This window comes from Geotrypetes seraphini, chromosome 2 (genome assembly GCF_902459505.1).
Source record: "Geotrypetes seraphini chromosome 2, aGeoSer1.1, whole genome shotgun sequence".
In the NCBI taxonomy this organism is placed as follows: domain Eukaryota; kingdom Metazoa; phylum Chordata; class Amphibia; order Gymnophiona; family Dermophiidae; genus Geotrypetes; species Geotrypetes seraphini.
The window spans coordinates 366,440,824-366,456,878 of record NC_047085.1 but is presented as its reverse complement, the minus strand read 5'-3'; the positions used below and the strand labels follow the sequence as shown (position 1 = coordinate 366,456,878).

The following is a 16,055-nucleotide window of genomic DNA, read 5'->3' as shown; positions in this document are numbered from 1 at the left end:
AGCAAAAATAATTCTGAATTTCGATTCTAGTTTTATTCTAAATTCCAGACAATTACCAACTAGCAAAGTTTAGCTGATTGTAATCCAAACCACCAAAACATGATTTAAGAAAATTTATTTTCAAGCTAGAGAGGAGTCTGATGTAAATACATATTCTAGCCGGCTAGGAATAAAAATATTTTATATTGAAAGCTGTGACAGAGATTTGCTGACGGCCACATATATGCAAACAGAACAAAATTGGTATATAATGAGGCATACTGAATTCATACTATTATGTGACATGAAATTTATTTTATTTATTTAGAGTGATTTGGTATGCCGCCATTTGGAAACCATCATAAAAGTAATACTGTCAACACATACTGTCATCTCATACAAAGGAACAGCAAATAAGCCCAGCTGGCAGCCCAGGCTGAGGAAGTGGAAGGTGTAGTACAACAATTAAAGCTGTAACAGCCAAAAATAAAGCAGAATGAACTATCACTGTAGATGTTCTGGCTCTCCCAGAGGATACTAACAGTTATTCTTTTAGCACAGTTTTTGCAGGAAGGGTGTAATATGGTTATGCTGTTTACAGTCTTCTATCAGTCGTACTGCAGCATTCTGAATTAGTTGGAGCTGATGCAAACTCTTTTTGGTTAGACCACTGTAGAGGGCATTACGGTAGTCTAGTCATGATGTTATCGTGGCATGGGCCACTGTGGTCAGACTTGTCATTTCAATATATGAAGGGAGATTTTGTAGCTGCCGTAGATGTTATTTGGATTTGCAGGATCAGCGTGAGTGATGAGTTATTGAAATAAAAATTGGGGGGGATATAAAGTTTTAAGTATTTAAATATTTATATACTCCTGTGGAAACTGTACAATATTTTTGTGCACTTTACTGAACTTTGAAAAGGAAAAAAATAAGTGAAAAAGAATAACACAAACGGAACTAATGAAGAGAAATGGTGGAAGTTCACTCACTACCTAACCGGGTCCAATGAGTGTCACCTCTGAAGTTCCAAGATTCCTTAAACCTATTTATTTATTTATATACCGCACAATCCAAAAGTTCTTAGAAATTCACAATACTGTATATTACTTACATAGACAAACAACAAAACAAATCAGTCACTATCACTATAAGACACATCAAATTAATCTTCGTGCGCAGATTAAACCTGCCTTCCTAAATATTCTTGCCCAGAGTTGTTATATGTATGCAAGAACAAGATCATCTTTAACTCTCTCTTAAATGACTGAAAATTGTTAAACTACAGCGAACAAAAATGGATCTTTGAATTAAATACGATTAGCCCAGCCGGGTTGAATGCTGAACTAGAATGGATGACGTTAGTATGAAAGGAGGTGTGTTTGCTAAGGAGCTCTGTGATTGGATACTAGGATAACGAATTAGAAATAAGAAGGGCTTTAGAAACGCCGCAGCCATTTTAGATATACATGGAGATAGTGGTGTTATTTCTTAAATGGTGAGTTTAAGCCTTATTTGAATCTCAATCTTTGTGGTTTCACAGGGATGAATTATTTGCGATTTCCTGATTTTTGTGTTCTAACATTTTAGGGGAATACTCCTTGAGACAGCTTATAATGCGAAACACTGAAATCATGTCGGCACCCAATTCAGCACGTCTAGTTTTCTATCAATTAAATTATATATTTATTCTATTTATATGGGAATAATAAGAAAGTAAGAAAAATATTTAAAGGCCAATGAGGAGGCCAACTGGCTACATATATGCTTGAGTATTATATGTAATATGACACTCAAGTGTAGCCGCTAAGGCCCTAACAGTTCTGAATGATGTTTAGATGATTTATGTGAAGAAGAAATAATTAAAATAATAAATGAATATGCAGTCCCTATGAACTATGAATGATAAAAGAATACCAAGAAACAATAGAGTGTGGCACTAATTGAAGGAATTTTTGAAAATTTGATATTGCATAAATTATCAGGAGATAACGTATTCCATAGACTGGGCTCCACGACCTGAAATAGAGAGTTCCTATGACATTTTAATCTAATATACTGAAAAGAGGGAATCTCTAACAAATAAGCATTCATTGATCTAATGGTTCCTAACATTTGATATCGTCTTGAGGTTGTCCTCATCAAGGGAGCTCTTTTTCAGTAGAGACGCACCACAGCTCTTTTTAGTATTGTTGGCAGTTGCTCTTCCCCAAGAGAGGAGTTAACAATTTTAGTGGCCCCTTCAATGAGGTCAGAGCTTCTTTAATTAGAATTCCTCTGCCACTCTGAAAGGGGCTTCAAATATCTTTGTTCAAGTCCTTTCCAAAAACCTTTTGGAATATTTGAAAAAAACACTAAACTACCAGGCTGAAAATGCAGAGTGAATTAATGTCAAATGTAGCTAAGAATTATGCTAAGTTATCCACAACTTCGAAAATTCATCCCCCCCCCCCAAAAAAAAAAATCATAGCTCACACACAACTAATTACTACCTGAGTTAATACATCATATTTAGGATTATGATTCAATACTGGGATTTTTATGTCCTTCCTTTCCTTGGAAAAAGAGGCAGAGTTATATGCCTTCATGCAAAAGATATTTTTTGGTTTGATTAAACATTTTATGGTATTATGTAAACACAAAGCTATTGTGTAATAGAAAAATAAGATGTAGCACATTTAATTACTTTTTGGAAAAAAAAAGCATTTAGAAAGGCAGACAAAACATGCAAAGAAAATTAAACTACATTACATTTGCCATCTGCCAAAGAAGAAGAAAAGCCCAGAAAAGCAAACACCATGCCATAAGATGCTCAAAGCCAGGAGAAACTCTAACCCCATATTTTCAAACTATGCCAGAGAGTATTATTTATCAACCATTTTTTTCTACACAATATTTAACTAAGATGCAATCAGATACTTGTTCACTAAGACACAACCTGTTTGTGGGTCACCTGCTGAACTTCATCTACTGCAGGAAAAAAAAATTAAAAAAAATCTGAATGGTATCTAGTTTCATTCAGATTACAAAGCTATCTGTGAGCATCTTAACATACGGAATTATGCACCTCCATCCGTGAATAATAAGTTTGTAAATTTCAATGAGGTGGTTTGGTGGCATGATAAACCATAAGACTAAGTAAGCTCAGTCTAATAATGTCACCAAAAGTCTAGAATGGCAACTTTTAATATTCATTTATGTGCCTAGGTTTTTACTTTATTTTTATTTTATAATCATTTTAAGTTTCAAGTTTTATTAACATTTGTTATCTGCGCAATATCATATTTCAATGCGTATAACATTTTTTTTAAAAGGGGAGGACAAAACAAAACACTGAATACAAATTAAATACGTTCTAATACAAATCATATACGTTCTAATACATAACTGGTACAGAAGGCAAGGGGGATGAACTACAATCTTTAGAGAAAGAAAAGAAACTTTTAGGGAAGAACACATTTGGGGACTACAAACCACGGTTACAGTGAAAGTTAATAAGCTTTGATATATTAGAGAAAGAGCAAAGTACTAAGGCGATTACAAGTTTTGTTTATGCTCATATATGCATTTTTGGGGTAATTCTGTAACTTGGGAATTAGCTGAGCGCTAATTCCCTGGGGCCTAAGCTGTTATAAAATCCTAGTACAAAGCTGCTTTGGTGCACTAGTTAGGTGTGATCACCTATGGTTAGAATAAGTTGGTGCATCTTAAGTGACGTGCTCAACTGATATTATTCTATAAGTTGTGTGCCTCGCTTGGTGATATACCCCATGGTCCGCTCATGCTCAACCTACACATATGCTCCCTTGCAGTTACATAATATGGCCCGGATTCTCTAAACTGCGGATTGCGTATCAATCACACAACGGTGTCGCTTAAAGAATTGCGCCTCTAGCAAAGGTAGGCGCCGGAAATGTAGGCTAGGGTTTTCAAGATCTACATTTCTGGTGCCTACCTTTAATGTGAATTGCACTTCTAGATTCACCTTCTGGCACCTCATGCCACTTCCAGTGTTAGCCACGCCTACAGTGGCTTAAAGTGCCAGTAGGCACCTCCAGATGCACGATTCTGGTGCCTTGAAATTTAAACAGTGTTTTTCACTTAACTTAGGCACTGTTTATAAAATATGGGCCTATGGCACTACCTTATAGAACAGAGCCTACTGCATATACACACATACGTAACTGCCAGTTATTCACACTTCTGATGCACATAAGTGGCTCATAACTTTAGACACCAGGTTATAAAAATGGCCTTCACTTGCAGGGCTGCTAATCGTAGGTCTCCATGAATTGTAAATATAGGTGTTTATCTATCAGCTAAGTAGGAGGTTCTTTGAGGGCTTTAAAATATCAGTCCAGTTCAACATTTAAAGCAATTTAGGTGGGTAGGAAAGACTCCTGCCTGCTTAAATCACGCTCAATAGTCCAGCTGAAGATATTTAGTGGCATTTAATTAGCCAGTGCCACTGAATATTGGCTTAACAAGCTAGTTCATAAGTGGGCAGAAGAAAGGTGTTCCAGAGGCAGAGCTGAGGAGGAGCTATGCAGGTGCCGGGTATATTCAGTGCTGGTACCCACATAGCTAAGCGACCACATAAATAGAAGTCCCCCCTCTCCTTCTTGTCTTCTCAGTCAGTATTGGCACCCTCCTACCAAGCCCTAGCAGCCCCCTCCAGGCCCACCTATCATCCAGTCCATGGGACAGGAGTGAACCTCACTTGATGCTGCCCCTTGTGGTTTCTCCAAGAAAATGGCTCCACAACCTCCACCGTTATACTACCGTTAGAAGTTGCAGTAGCCAGTTTGTTAGCGGTACTTTGTAAGGTTCACTCCTGCCTCATGGACCACCAGGCATGACAGTAGATTCTGGGGGCCTGCTTTCAGGACAGTGCCTAGGCTGCTCGGGGAAGGGAGGTTCTGGGCTGATTAGGGGGAACAGGGAGGGGTACAAATTTTGATTGGGAGTGGGTGGGATGGGGCTGCCAATACTTATTGCGGGGTTTATTTATTAAAACATTTTCACTTATCTCAAATATTCTAATCGTATAACAAACACAGTCTTTTACATCAATCACAAACACAGTCTTTTACAACGTACTAGACAAACAAGACACATTCATTTCCTCTCTTGGTGATATACCTTCATCAATTCCAACAGAACTATTATGATAAACCAGTCTTCCTATATACATTATATCTAATCCCTGCTATAAATTTGTTGGAAAAAAGTTTTCAGCTCTTTTTAAAATCGACTTAATGTCTGTACAGGTAGGGCAGGCTATAATCTCAGCCTTTCCACAAAATATGTAGATGTTCTATTTTCATCAAGCCTTATTAAATGAGCTGATGGTACTTCTAACAGATGTTTGGTTACCAATCTCAAGGCTCTGGAGGGTTGGTATAACCTAAAATTTAAGGAAACCACTAAAAACACACTGTTAATAATAATGGATTATGCCAAGTCGGCTACCGATCCCCTTGCAACACATAGTGAGGAATCCACCCTGTGATATTTCATGGCAGATTAAAGGAGTGGCTTGCCATTGCCTTCTCCGGCACAGTGTGTTGCTCCACTATCTCACTAGGGCCCTGATTAGCTTATGATAGTAACAGTGGGCCTACCCAAGGCTGCCAGGCTGTAGGCTACACTGTTAATAATGACTTTAAAAATCAATAATAAATCTTAAAGTACGGTATGTTCAATCGGTAATCTGAGCAAAGTTTTTAGCACTGGTGTAGTATGTGAGACTCTTGAACATCCTGTAATAACATTAGCAGTAGAATCCTATGCTTTTATAAAATTCCTAGATTTTTTTTTTTTTTTAGGCTTCTGCAGCTGGTTTCATAATTGTTGCAGTTTTCTGGGTCTTGCTGGTAGGTAGGTAGAGATGACGTTCTTGGGAGCGCATTCCAGGCATCCACCATCCTCTCCATAAAGAAGAATTTCCTTACATTGCTCTTGAGTCTACTACCCCTCAACTTCAAATTATGTCCTCTGGTTTTACCATTTTCCTTTCTCTGGAAAAGATTTTGTTCTATGTTAATGCCTTTCAAGTATTTGAACATCTGAATCATATCTCTTGTGGTGTCTCTTGTGCTCTTTCATCCTTTCCTCTATAGTGCATCCACTTTCACCAATGTAGGATTGGCTGCAGCTGCATGGGATTTTGTACACCCCAGGGGTTTGGAGCAGAGGTAACCAGTCTTTCACATGTGTGAGTATAGATGTGAGTTTCTGTGGGCTGTTTTGATATTATTTTTCTTTAGTAGTTTCCCTATGCGATCTTTTACTCCGTGGACATAAGTAAGCACTACCATTTTTTGTTCTGTCGCAGCACCGTCCTCTAATGGTTGTTGGCCCTTGCCGATTCTCTGGGTTGGGCTGTCCATAAGATTTAGGGCTAGAGAGGTGCCCTTTCTGTTGTAGCCATTAGCATGAAATGTGTCCTGGAGGGTATCCCTTTCTTTCTGAAAGCTACCTAGGTTGCAATCTCTTGATGCTCTGTTCACTAGTGTTTGTCAAACCCCTCTTTTTACTCATCCAATATTCAGTTCACTTTATTCATCCAATAACTCAATGATTCATAAAGTGAATTGAACATTGGATGAGTAACAATTTGTGGTCATCAGTCTGATTTGGACAATTCCATTCTTTATTTTATGTATTTGAGTTTGTGGATTTGTTTCCCCCATTATATCTGGTGATGGTACTCTGCATATGGATAACAGTTGGTATGGGCGGTGTTTCCTATATACCGTATGTCCCAGACTTTCATCTGACCGCTTTCTGATCATTACATCCAGAAAAGGAAGGCATCCATTCCTCTCTGTCTCCATGGTGAATTTTATGTTGTGGTGGCCGTGGGCCAAATGGTGAAAGTGTCATCTACATCAGAATTTCTCAACAGTCCGTGGGGCCAAATGGCGAAAGTGTCATCTACATCAGAACTTCTCAACATGCAGTACATGCACTCTTAGGGGTACGTGAGCCGCTTGTTGGGGGTATGCAACACTGCATGAGTCACCCACCCCCTTTTCTTCTTTAATGGCTGCTTCCACCGGGGATCCCATGCCCTCCTTCCTGCCCTCCAGATGCATACCCCCCTCTGCCAAAGTCGACCCAGAAGGCTTCCCTCCGATGTCAGAGCTGATGTTGGAGGAAAGTCTTCCGGGTCAGCGGGGGATCCCAGTTACCTCCTTCAAGGTGGGCTGCTCCTACCTGCCTTCAGCCACACAGGGACGGCTCTTGCACGCTGCACATGGGTGACTGGGAAGCCTTCTCGATGACATCAGAGGGAAGGCTTGTGGGTCAGCCGAACTACTAAATGAACACTTCTGCTCAGTCTTTACCTGAGAGGCGCCGGGATCCGGTCCACAGTTGCAGAAAAAAATGGGATAAGCATGTGGGATCACTTCAAGGAAGAACTTAGGGGGGTGGATCATTAGAGTGGGCTGACTTGTTGGGCCGTTGCCCTTTTCTGCCATCATATTCTATGTTTCTATGATCCTCCCTTACTCCCCCAGGGGTCACTGGACCCCTCCCATCACCCAGAGATGGGGAGAAAAACTGCATATTGAGGGCTTACCATCAGCGATCAGGACAGAGGAATCCCCATCAGCTGAGCAGGTTTCAGGGATTCCTGCCGGCTCAACTGATTGGGAATTTTCCCTGACAGGATCAGCTGAACTGGCAGGGAGATTACTCTCTCCCTCCCTTCCTCCCAGGTATCGATTGCCCAGCACCCTCCCTCCCACATCAGCCGATACTCCCCACATCAGCCGATACCCCGACAGCACCGGCAACACCCTCAACACCCGACATCCCAAAAGCACTGGCAACACCCCCACACATCATTCATCACTCCCGTACCTTGCCCAAATCGGCAGGAGGGAAGCCTATTTCCTTCTGCCTATAGGGCTGCGTGCTGCGAATGATGGGCCTTCTCCCTCCCAATGTATCTTGGGATGTAGTGGGAGGGGTCTAAGGCTCTAATTGGCTCAACATTATGCATTAGGTGCCTTAAAGCTCCTGTGGAGGCACCATTCACATCGCCCTGAAATGTAGGCCTTGAAAACCCTGGCCTACATTTCTGGCGCCTACCTTTGCCAGAGGTGTGATTCTCTAAACAGCATCGCTGTGTGATTGACACACAATCGGCGGCTGATAATGGCGCTGTTTAGAGAATCTGGGCCTAAGTGCTCCTCTGGTAAATTTTTTCAATGGCCGTGTGCTAATTAGGGTACGATCATATATTCAAAAGTAAGAAAAATCCTGTTTTGATAGCAATGCTACAAATGGGCTTAGCACACGGGAAAGTCCTGCATAAGGACAAGATAGGTCCATTTTATAGTGCAGCTTAGTAAAAAGGTCCCTTAAATTATTTTGAATATTGGGCCCTTTGGATGTAGCTTTCAGCAGACCACAAGTCCCAGTTCAAAGGGCAACAGTGATCATAATGAAATTAAATTATACATACTAACCAAAGGAAGCATACAAAATAAATCTTCTGCAATTGCTTTTAGCTTTTAAAAAGAAGACTACGATAAAAGTAATTAGTTTAATTTAGAAAAAAAAAATCAGACAAGCTTACCAAGTTCAAAAGTGTGCATTCAGAAGTGAAAGCAAAAAGAGTAACTTTCAAAAAAATGCAGAGCAGTTCCAAATAGGGCGATAGGGATGAGCGCATGTCACAGAAAAGAAATGGAGAAAAATGAAGGCAGATAAAGACTATATGGCCTATCCAGTCTGCCTATCCATGCCATCTACTGTCTCTTCCTCTCTCTTAGAGATCCTATGAGATTTTCCCAAGTTTCCTTGATATCAGATACAATCTTTGTCTTCATTGCCTCTACTGGGAGGCTGTTCTATAAATTCACCACCCATTTTTATGAAGTAATATTTCCTCAGATTACTTCTGAGTCTGTCCCCTTTCAAATTCATCCTAGGCCCCCTCATTCTAGATTTTTCTTTCAACTGAGATTTGCTTCCTTGCATTTATGCCATGGAGGTATTTAAAATGTCTATCACCCGTCTCCTGCCTTTCTTCCAAAGTATACACATTGGGATCTTTAAATCTGTCCCCATATGCTTTATGACAAAGACCACTAACCATTTTAGTAGTCTCCCTCTGAACCGTCTCCATCCTGTTTATATCTTTTTGAAGGTGTGATCTAATTGGGGTCCTCTAATTGGGGTCTCACTAAAGTCTTATTACCTCCTTTTTCCTGCTGGTCAATTCTCTCCCTATGTACCCAATGCATCCTTCTAGCTTTCACCATCACTTTTTCTACCAGTTGTGCTACTGTAAGATCATCATATATGATCACCCCCAAGTCCTGCTCCTCTCTCTTGCACAAAAAGCAGAGTTACTTACTGTAACAGGTGTTATCCTGAGATAGCAGGCAGATATTCTCACATGTGGGTGATGTTATCCACAGAGCCCCAACAGTGGAAAGTGTAGTATCACTTTACGCTTTAACAAGCTTTTAGACTGCATGCACCTGACGCCCTCTCGCGAGGTTGTCAGCTCTATGCCCAAGCACAGAAGCCAAGTAGGGGAGGTGGGCAGGTTATGAGAATATCTGCCTGCTGTTCCAGGATAACACCTGTTACGGTAATTAACTGTGCTTTATCCTTAGACAAGCAGGCAGCATATTCTCACATGTGGGACTCCCTAGCTCCAGTAAAGGGATAGAGGGAGAGTTGCTGTGCAAAAACCATGACCTAATGTCTGATCTGAGAGCGTGGAGGCAAGAGAAGGAGCCTAATGGAAAAAATAAATAGAGGAACTCCATACTCTACTAGAGGTAAAAGGAGAATTCTGAGACAAATGATATGTATGGAGGATGAGAAAATAAGAAATGACTTCCAGAGGTAAGTGAATCTAAATATAGGCGATGGAGATGCCAAAAGATTTAAGAATCAAATAAGAAAGGATTACTGGTAAATGCGCCCATATGGATTAGCAGACCGAATGAACAGGTGAAACCAGCCAGGTCTCAGAGAAGATACAAATGAGAAGGGAAAGAAATTTCGTAAACAACAAAAGCATGCTTCTCGTGAAAAGAATAGTCTCAGAGAATAAAAAGGAGAAATTATCCTAGAAGTAAAAAAAGCCAATGCTATGAAGTATAAATTTAAAACATCATAGCAGCGTACTGTGGAGAAAACCTTCTGATTAAAAAATATGATATGATAGCTTAGAGATCTGCTAAGCTATCATATCACAGGGCAGTCAGAGACACCTGCCTGGAAGCTGCTATAGCTCAATAAGTAAAAACCCTGTGATTATCTTCCAGAAGACATGGGTTTGAATCCCAACCAACTCCCCCAGCATTCTACCTTCCAGTTGCACCTTGATGATCTCACAATGAGGTCACCATTGTGCAGCTGCAAACCTCCATTTGCAATGAAGTAGAAGCCATGCTAAGGTCTGTATGTTTTTTTTCTGGTTTTAACCTTTTGGAAATGAAGTTAAGTATGCAATCTATTTTTGAATGCAATCTATTTTTGTTATGTGTTTTATTTGCCGAATCTACCTGTTTCAAGAATGACCTCATTGGAGCAATCTTTAGTGAGAAAAAAAGGGTAGCTTTTTAGCAAGAAACATAAAACTGTTTTTTTTCATGTGCTGTGCTTCAGTTAATAGATCTTTTCCTCTAGATCAAAAAGGCCCTATTGACACTCCTAATAATTATAGACCCATTGCCTCAATTCCTCTGTATATCAAACTGATTGAAGGTCTTGTGACACAATACCTCTCCAATTACCTAGAAGACCACAATATACTACATTCCTCTCAATCAGGATTCAGAACAAATCATAGCACTGGAACTCTACTAGCTTCTCTGCTTGACATTGCTCGACAGTACCTCAGCCAAGGACGTAAGATCCTTATAATTCAACTAGATCTCCCCGCCGCCTTCGACCTTGTAGATCACTCTATTTTGCTGCAGATATTAGATGACATTGGGATTTCTGGCAAGGTCCATAACTGGTTCCAAGGTTTCCTTAAAAAAAGAACTTATAGAGTCAAACAAAAAGATCTTAAATCTGACCCATGGTCTAACCCTTGTGGAGTTCCTCAGGGGTCCCCTCTATTACCATTTTATTTAATCTTTTTATATCCTCTCTGGGCACCACTTTAGATAACCTAAACGTAACATCATTCAGCTATGCAGATGATATTACCATTCTCTTCCCTTATGATACCCAAGACTCATTAGGTCTTCTGGAAACAATTCTGGAGGAAGTAGAAAAATGGATGACCAACCATAAATTGAAGTTAAATGCAGATAAAACCAAATTCCTTATGCTTGAAACAGACAAAAATCCATCCATAACTGAATTGGAATTCAAAACAGTTAAGTATCCAATACAGGTCTCCCTTAAAATTTTGGGTGTATTAATAGACAGATGCTGCACAATGCAGACTCAATTAAAAAAAAAAACTACCCAAAAAGCATTCTTCACAATGCGCAATTTAAGAAAAATTAGAAAATTCTTTGATAAAGACCAACACAGGATTATGGTTCAATCTCTTGTACTAGGACTAGTAGACTATTGTAACATTCTCTATCTACCTTGCCCCAATTATATGATCAAACGACTCCAGACTGTTCAGAATACTGCTCTTAGATTGATTTATTCTCTTGGAAGATTTGACCATATAACTAACGCTTATCTAGATTCACACTGGCTACCAATCCGAGCCAGAATTCATTTCAAGTTATACTGTATACTCTTCAAAGTAATTTACGGTACGGCACCTTCCTATCTTTACAATCGCCTAAATCATCTACTTCCAACCAGAACAAGAAGGTCACAGACCCTATATCTCCTACCCATTCAAAGAAATTTTATGATGGCCTCCTAGCGACACATGCAGCAAAAATTGATCCTTCAATCTCTAAATTGCTGATCACAACATCTATTCACTAAGAATATTCAATCTACCTAAACTCTTCTCCTTCTATCTCCTCTTTATATTCCCAAGTTTAGTCTACTACCTGGTTCAATTTCTTAATTAATGTAACCAATTTCAATTTCTAAAATCTTTTACTAATCCATTTACTCAATCAATGTAAGGAATTCAGTTTAGAATCTTTGTAATGTTACTATATTTAATTTTTTAATGATACATAATTTATTATGTTTATTATGTTAAATCCTTCCCATATATTGTATCCGAAAAAAACTCCTATATAATGTATTCTAAATTAATTTTCCTATGTACTGTTTTCCTGCCTTCTTCTATTCTATGTTTCTAGCCTAATTAATTTATTTTTCTCAAGTACTTTAGCAAGATTGTGAGCCTTTGGGACAGTCAGGGAACTCTAAGTACTTTTTCTTCATTTTAATTATCTTACTTAATTGCATCTCTTCTGTATCTACTGTAAACCGCTTTGAACCTCACGGTATAGCGGTATACAAGAAATAAAATTATTATTATTAATTAGCAAATACCATTACTGTTTGCTCAGAAAAATATAAGATTTTGCATGCAATATCTTTGTATTGATGTGCCCTGTTTATGTGGTGGCTTATTAAATGTATTTTGAGCTTAATAAAGCAAAAATAAAAACCCAGAGAGCTATTTAGCAGATCACATTAAGGACGTCCAAACTGTGCCTAAGTTCCGTCCTTAGATCTCAGGTCTATCTGAAGCCTAAACTATGCGCAAAAGTAGACTTCCTTACAATGCCTATAAGATCTAGTTTTACAATTGCTATGCAGCTTGCTAGCTCACTCTGTAGTACACTGGTTAAACCTACAGCCTTCTACCCTAATGTTGCTGGTTCGAATCCTAGTCACTCTATCTGATGGAAGAGAAATAAATAAAAGCATTAAACAGATCCAACTCCCAGTATTACAATTATAATGAAAAACAGCATAAAATCACCATTCTAATAACATAATAAAATATTATAACATTAAGGACATTGTTTGGATGTCTAAATCTCACCTAAAACCTGATTCTCTAAAAGACGCCTAAAAAGTTAGACGTCTAAACAGTGCTGAACACTGCTGAATGCGATTCTACAAAGGACACCTAACTTAGATGTCTAAACGGCGCCTAACTTTAGACGCGTTTTGCAGAATCAGGGTCTTGGATTATTCAGATGTGAGAATGGGAATCTTAATATCTTCAAAATCCTATCCCTGGCCTCATCATTTCCAGGTTGATCACTGTACAGGGTTTTGTAGAATATCACAAATTATACTAGGATGTTGGAATAAGAGGTCTAGACCATTCCTGCTTTGTCTTTAATTTATTTAATTTATTCAATTTTCTATACCGTTCTCCCAGGGGAGCTCAGAACGGTTTACATGAGTTTATTCAGGTACTCAAGCATTTTTCCCTGTCTGATCCGGTGGGCTCACAAACTATCTAATGTACCTGGGGCAAAGGGGGGATTAAGTGACTTGCCCAGGGTCACAAGGAGCATCGTAGCTTTGAACCCACAACCTCAGGGTGCCAAGGCTGTAGCTTTAACCACTGTGCCTCACACTCCCCACAAGTTATAGCATGTTTAGTCTTGTGGGGTTTGACTAAGCAGGCTAACATTGCACTAGTTTTATTTCCTTAACTATAAAAGTGAAATTTTTGGTTACTAATATTTCACTCTGCTCTCTGGTTAAGGAGGGAGTTAAGGCTCATTTTTAATATCGCACTAACTAATAACAAGTTTGTTAATGAGGAAATGCAAAAAGGATAGTCTGGGGAAAAAATCTTTAACAAATAGCAAGCCTCAAAATAAAACAACAGGCTTTAAATGAACCATTATTAGACTCAGAAGCCCAGTCTTATCACCGGCTTACTTTTAGGATAAACAGGATAAACAGGTGTGAGTTGGGAGATATGTTTGGCACACAGTGCCTGCAATTTCTTTGACATCTGGAGTATGGTTCCATCCCTTTTCTTCTTCTGAGTTGCCTTAGCTGCTTTCCAGAATACAGTGGCACCTTGGATTACGAGCATAATCCGTTCCAGGAGCATGCTCGTAATCCAAAATGCTCGTATATCAAAGCAAGTTTCCCCATAGGAAGTAAGGGAAACTTGCTTTGATATGTTTCCACCCCCCGAGGCCAGCAGCGCTGCTCCCCCCCCCCCCCACGAGAACCGGCATTGCCCCCCCCCCGAAGGCCCCCCCCCCCGCGAACCGGCACCCTCCCCCCCCCGCGATCCGGCACCCCCCGCCGCGACCTGAGGTCCCCCCAACCCACCCGAACCCTCTTCTTACTTTTCTGTAGCCTCCGCAGCGGCACCGGCACCAGCATGTCCTGTGCGTGGTGCCGGTGCCTGAAGATCTGCTTCCTGTGCTGGGCCTTGAGAGTTCACAGCATGGAAGACGACCTCTCTTGCAGGAAGCAGCTTGGAGGTAAGGTCCCGCCCATCACGAGGGCCCCTGACAGGACGCTAGATCTGGACACCGTGGGGTGAGAGTGAGAATAGGCTTCAAAAGGACCTTATGGAGGGGTGGGAAAACAAACTTGAAGACAAGGCAGATTATAGACTAGAGGGGATAGAGAGGGGAAACACACTCAAAATGTTAGCAGAAGGAAGATAGAGAGAGGGAGAAACCTGAAACAAAGGTGAGGCAGAAGAGAGGGGCAGATGTTGGACTTGGGGGTGTATAGAGGGAAGAGAGAGAAACTGAAGAGAGGTGGAAAGATTCTGGACCATGGAGGGAGGGAGGGAGGAAGGAAGGAGAGAGAGAGCAGAGAAAGCCCTGGAAGACAGGAGAACAAATGCTGGACATGGGGATGGGATGTGGGGCTGTAAACAGAAGAAAGAGAGAGAGGCCTGGACCAAAGGGGAAAGACAAGAGGTAGATACTGGACTATGGGAGGTGCAGACAGAAGAGACAGAGGGGGAGAGACCCTAACAGAGGAGGGAGAGAGAGGAAGATCTGGAACAAAAGTGGTGGTAGGTAGAAAGGAGAAATGACACTGGATCTGGGGAGGGTAAGCAGAGGGAAAAGAAATAGAGACCTGGACCCAAAGGGGATGGGGCTGGATTGTGAAAGAAATGTTGGATGCACAGTCAGAAGGAAGTCCAACCAGAAACTAATTAAATCACCAGACAACAAAGGTAGGAAAAATTATTTTATTTTCAATTTAGTGATCGAAATGTGTCAGTTTTGAGAATTTATATCTGCTGTGTGTATATGAAAAATGAAAGGAAAAAATTGCATTACAATTAGTAGGGGCGGGGGGACAGGGTGCAGAGCCTGGTAGGGAGTGAGGGGGACTGGATGCAGAGCCTGATATATGTTAGTACACAATTTGGTTCAGAATGGGTTTTTTTCTTCTTTTCCTACTCTAAATCTAGGGTGCGTCTTATGCTCAGGTGCATCTTATGGAGCGAAAAACACGTTAAGAGTTTTAAATACTCTAAGTAAGGATTAAAAAAAGACAATAAAATAAATAAAATATTAAGAAATGGATCAATGATGATTTAAGCAGTTTTTCTTTAAGAAGATATGAAGGATTACTACATCACTATCCGATGATCCATGAATGGTTTAAAAAAATAGTTAAGTGGTAGATCAGGATCACACACTATTTATGGTGACGGTTATATACTCTTTTTTTGTACACATTTATATATCTAAAATGTTTCTTTTGCTGCATGTTTAGGAAAATACACTTACATATCCCTGCATTCAATAGGCCTTTTGTAAAATAGGTTAGAAATTGTGAACCTCTCAACTTGAACTTTCCGTTTCTAGTCTAGTTTTAGGTATATTGAGGGAGTGGTAATAAAATAGGAAGAAGAACCCCAACAACCACTACGCGAATATAAATGAAGATGATGGTGCCAGAATTCCAGGCCTAGCTCTGAGTTGGAAAGCACAAAGGAGGAGGAAACTGAAGTAAAATGTCACACTTCTGCCATTTTAGAAAGCGCTGTTCTGCTTCATTTAGGCAAATTCCATAAAATATTACCACTGTACTATTAATTCCAATATACAAGTATTAAAAACATATAAATGCAATTACATAGATGTAAATACACAATTAAAACATGTTTACCCTAACTTCTTCAAACTTATTTTTAAAAATCATAG

At 39.9% G+C, this 16,055-nt stretch overlaps 1 protein-coding gene across 2 annotated transcripts in view; it reads right to left on the bottom strand.

Moving 5' to 3' along the window:
- Positions 1-16,055, bottom strand: part of BBS9 (Bardet-Biedl syndrome 9) — a 434,574-nt gene that overhangs the window by 7,216 nt on the left and 411,303 nt on the right. The window lies entirely within an intron of this gene.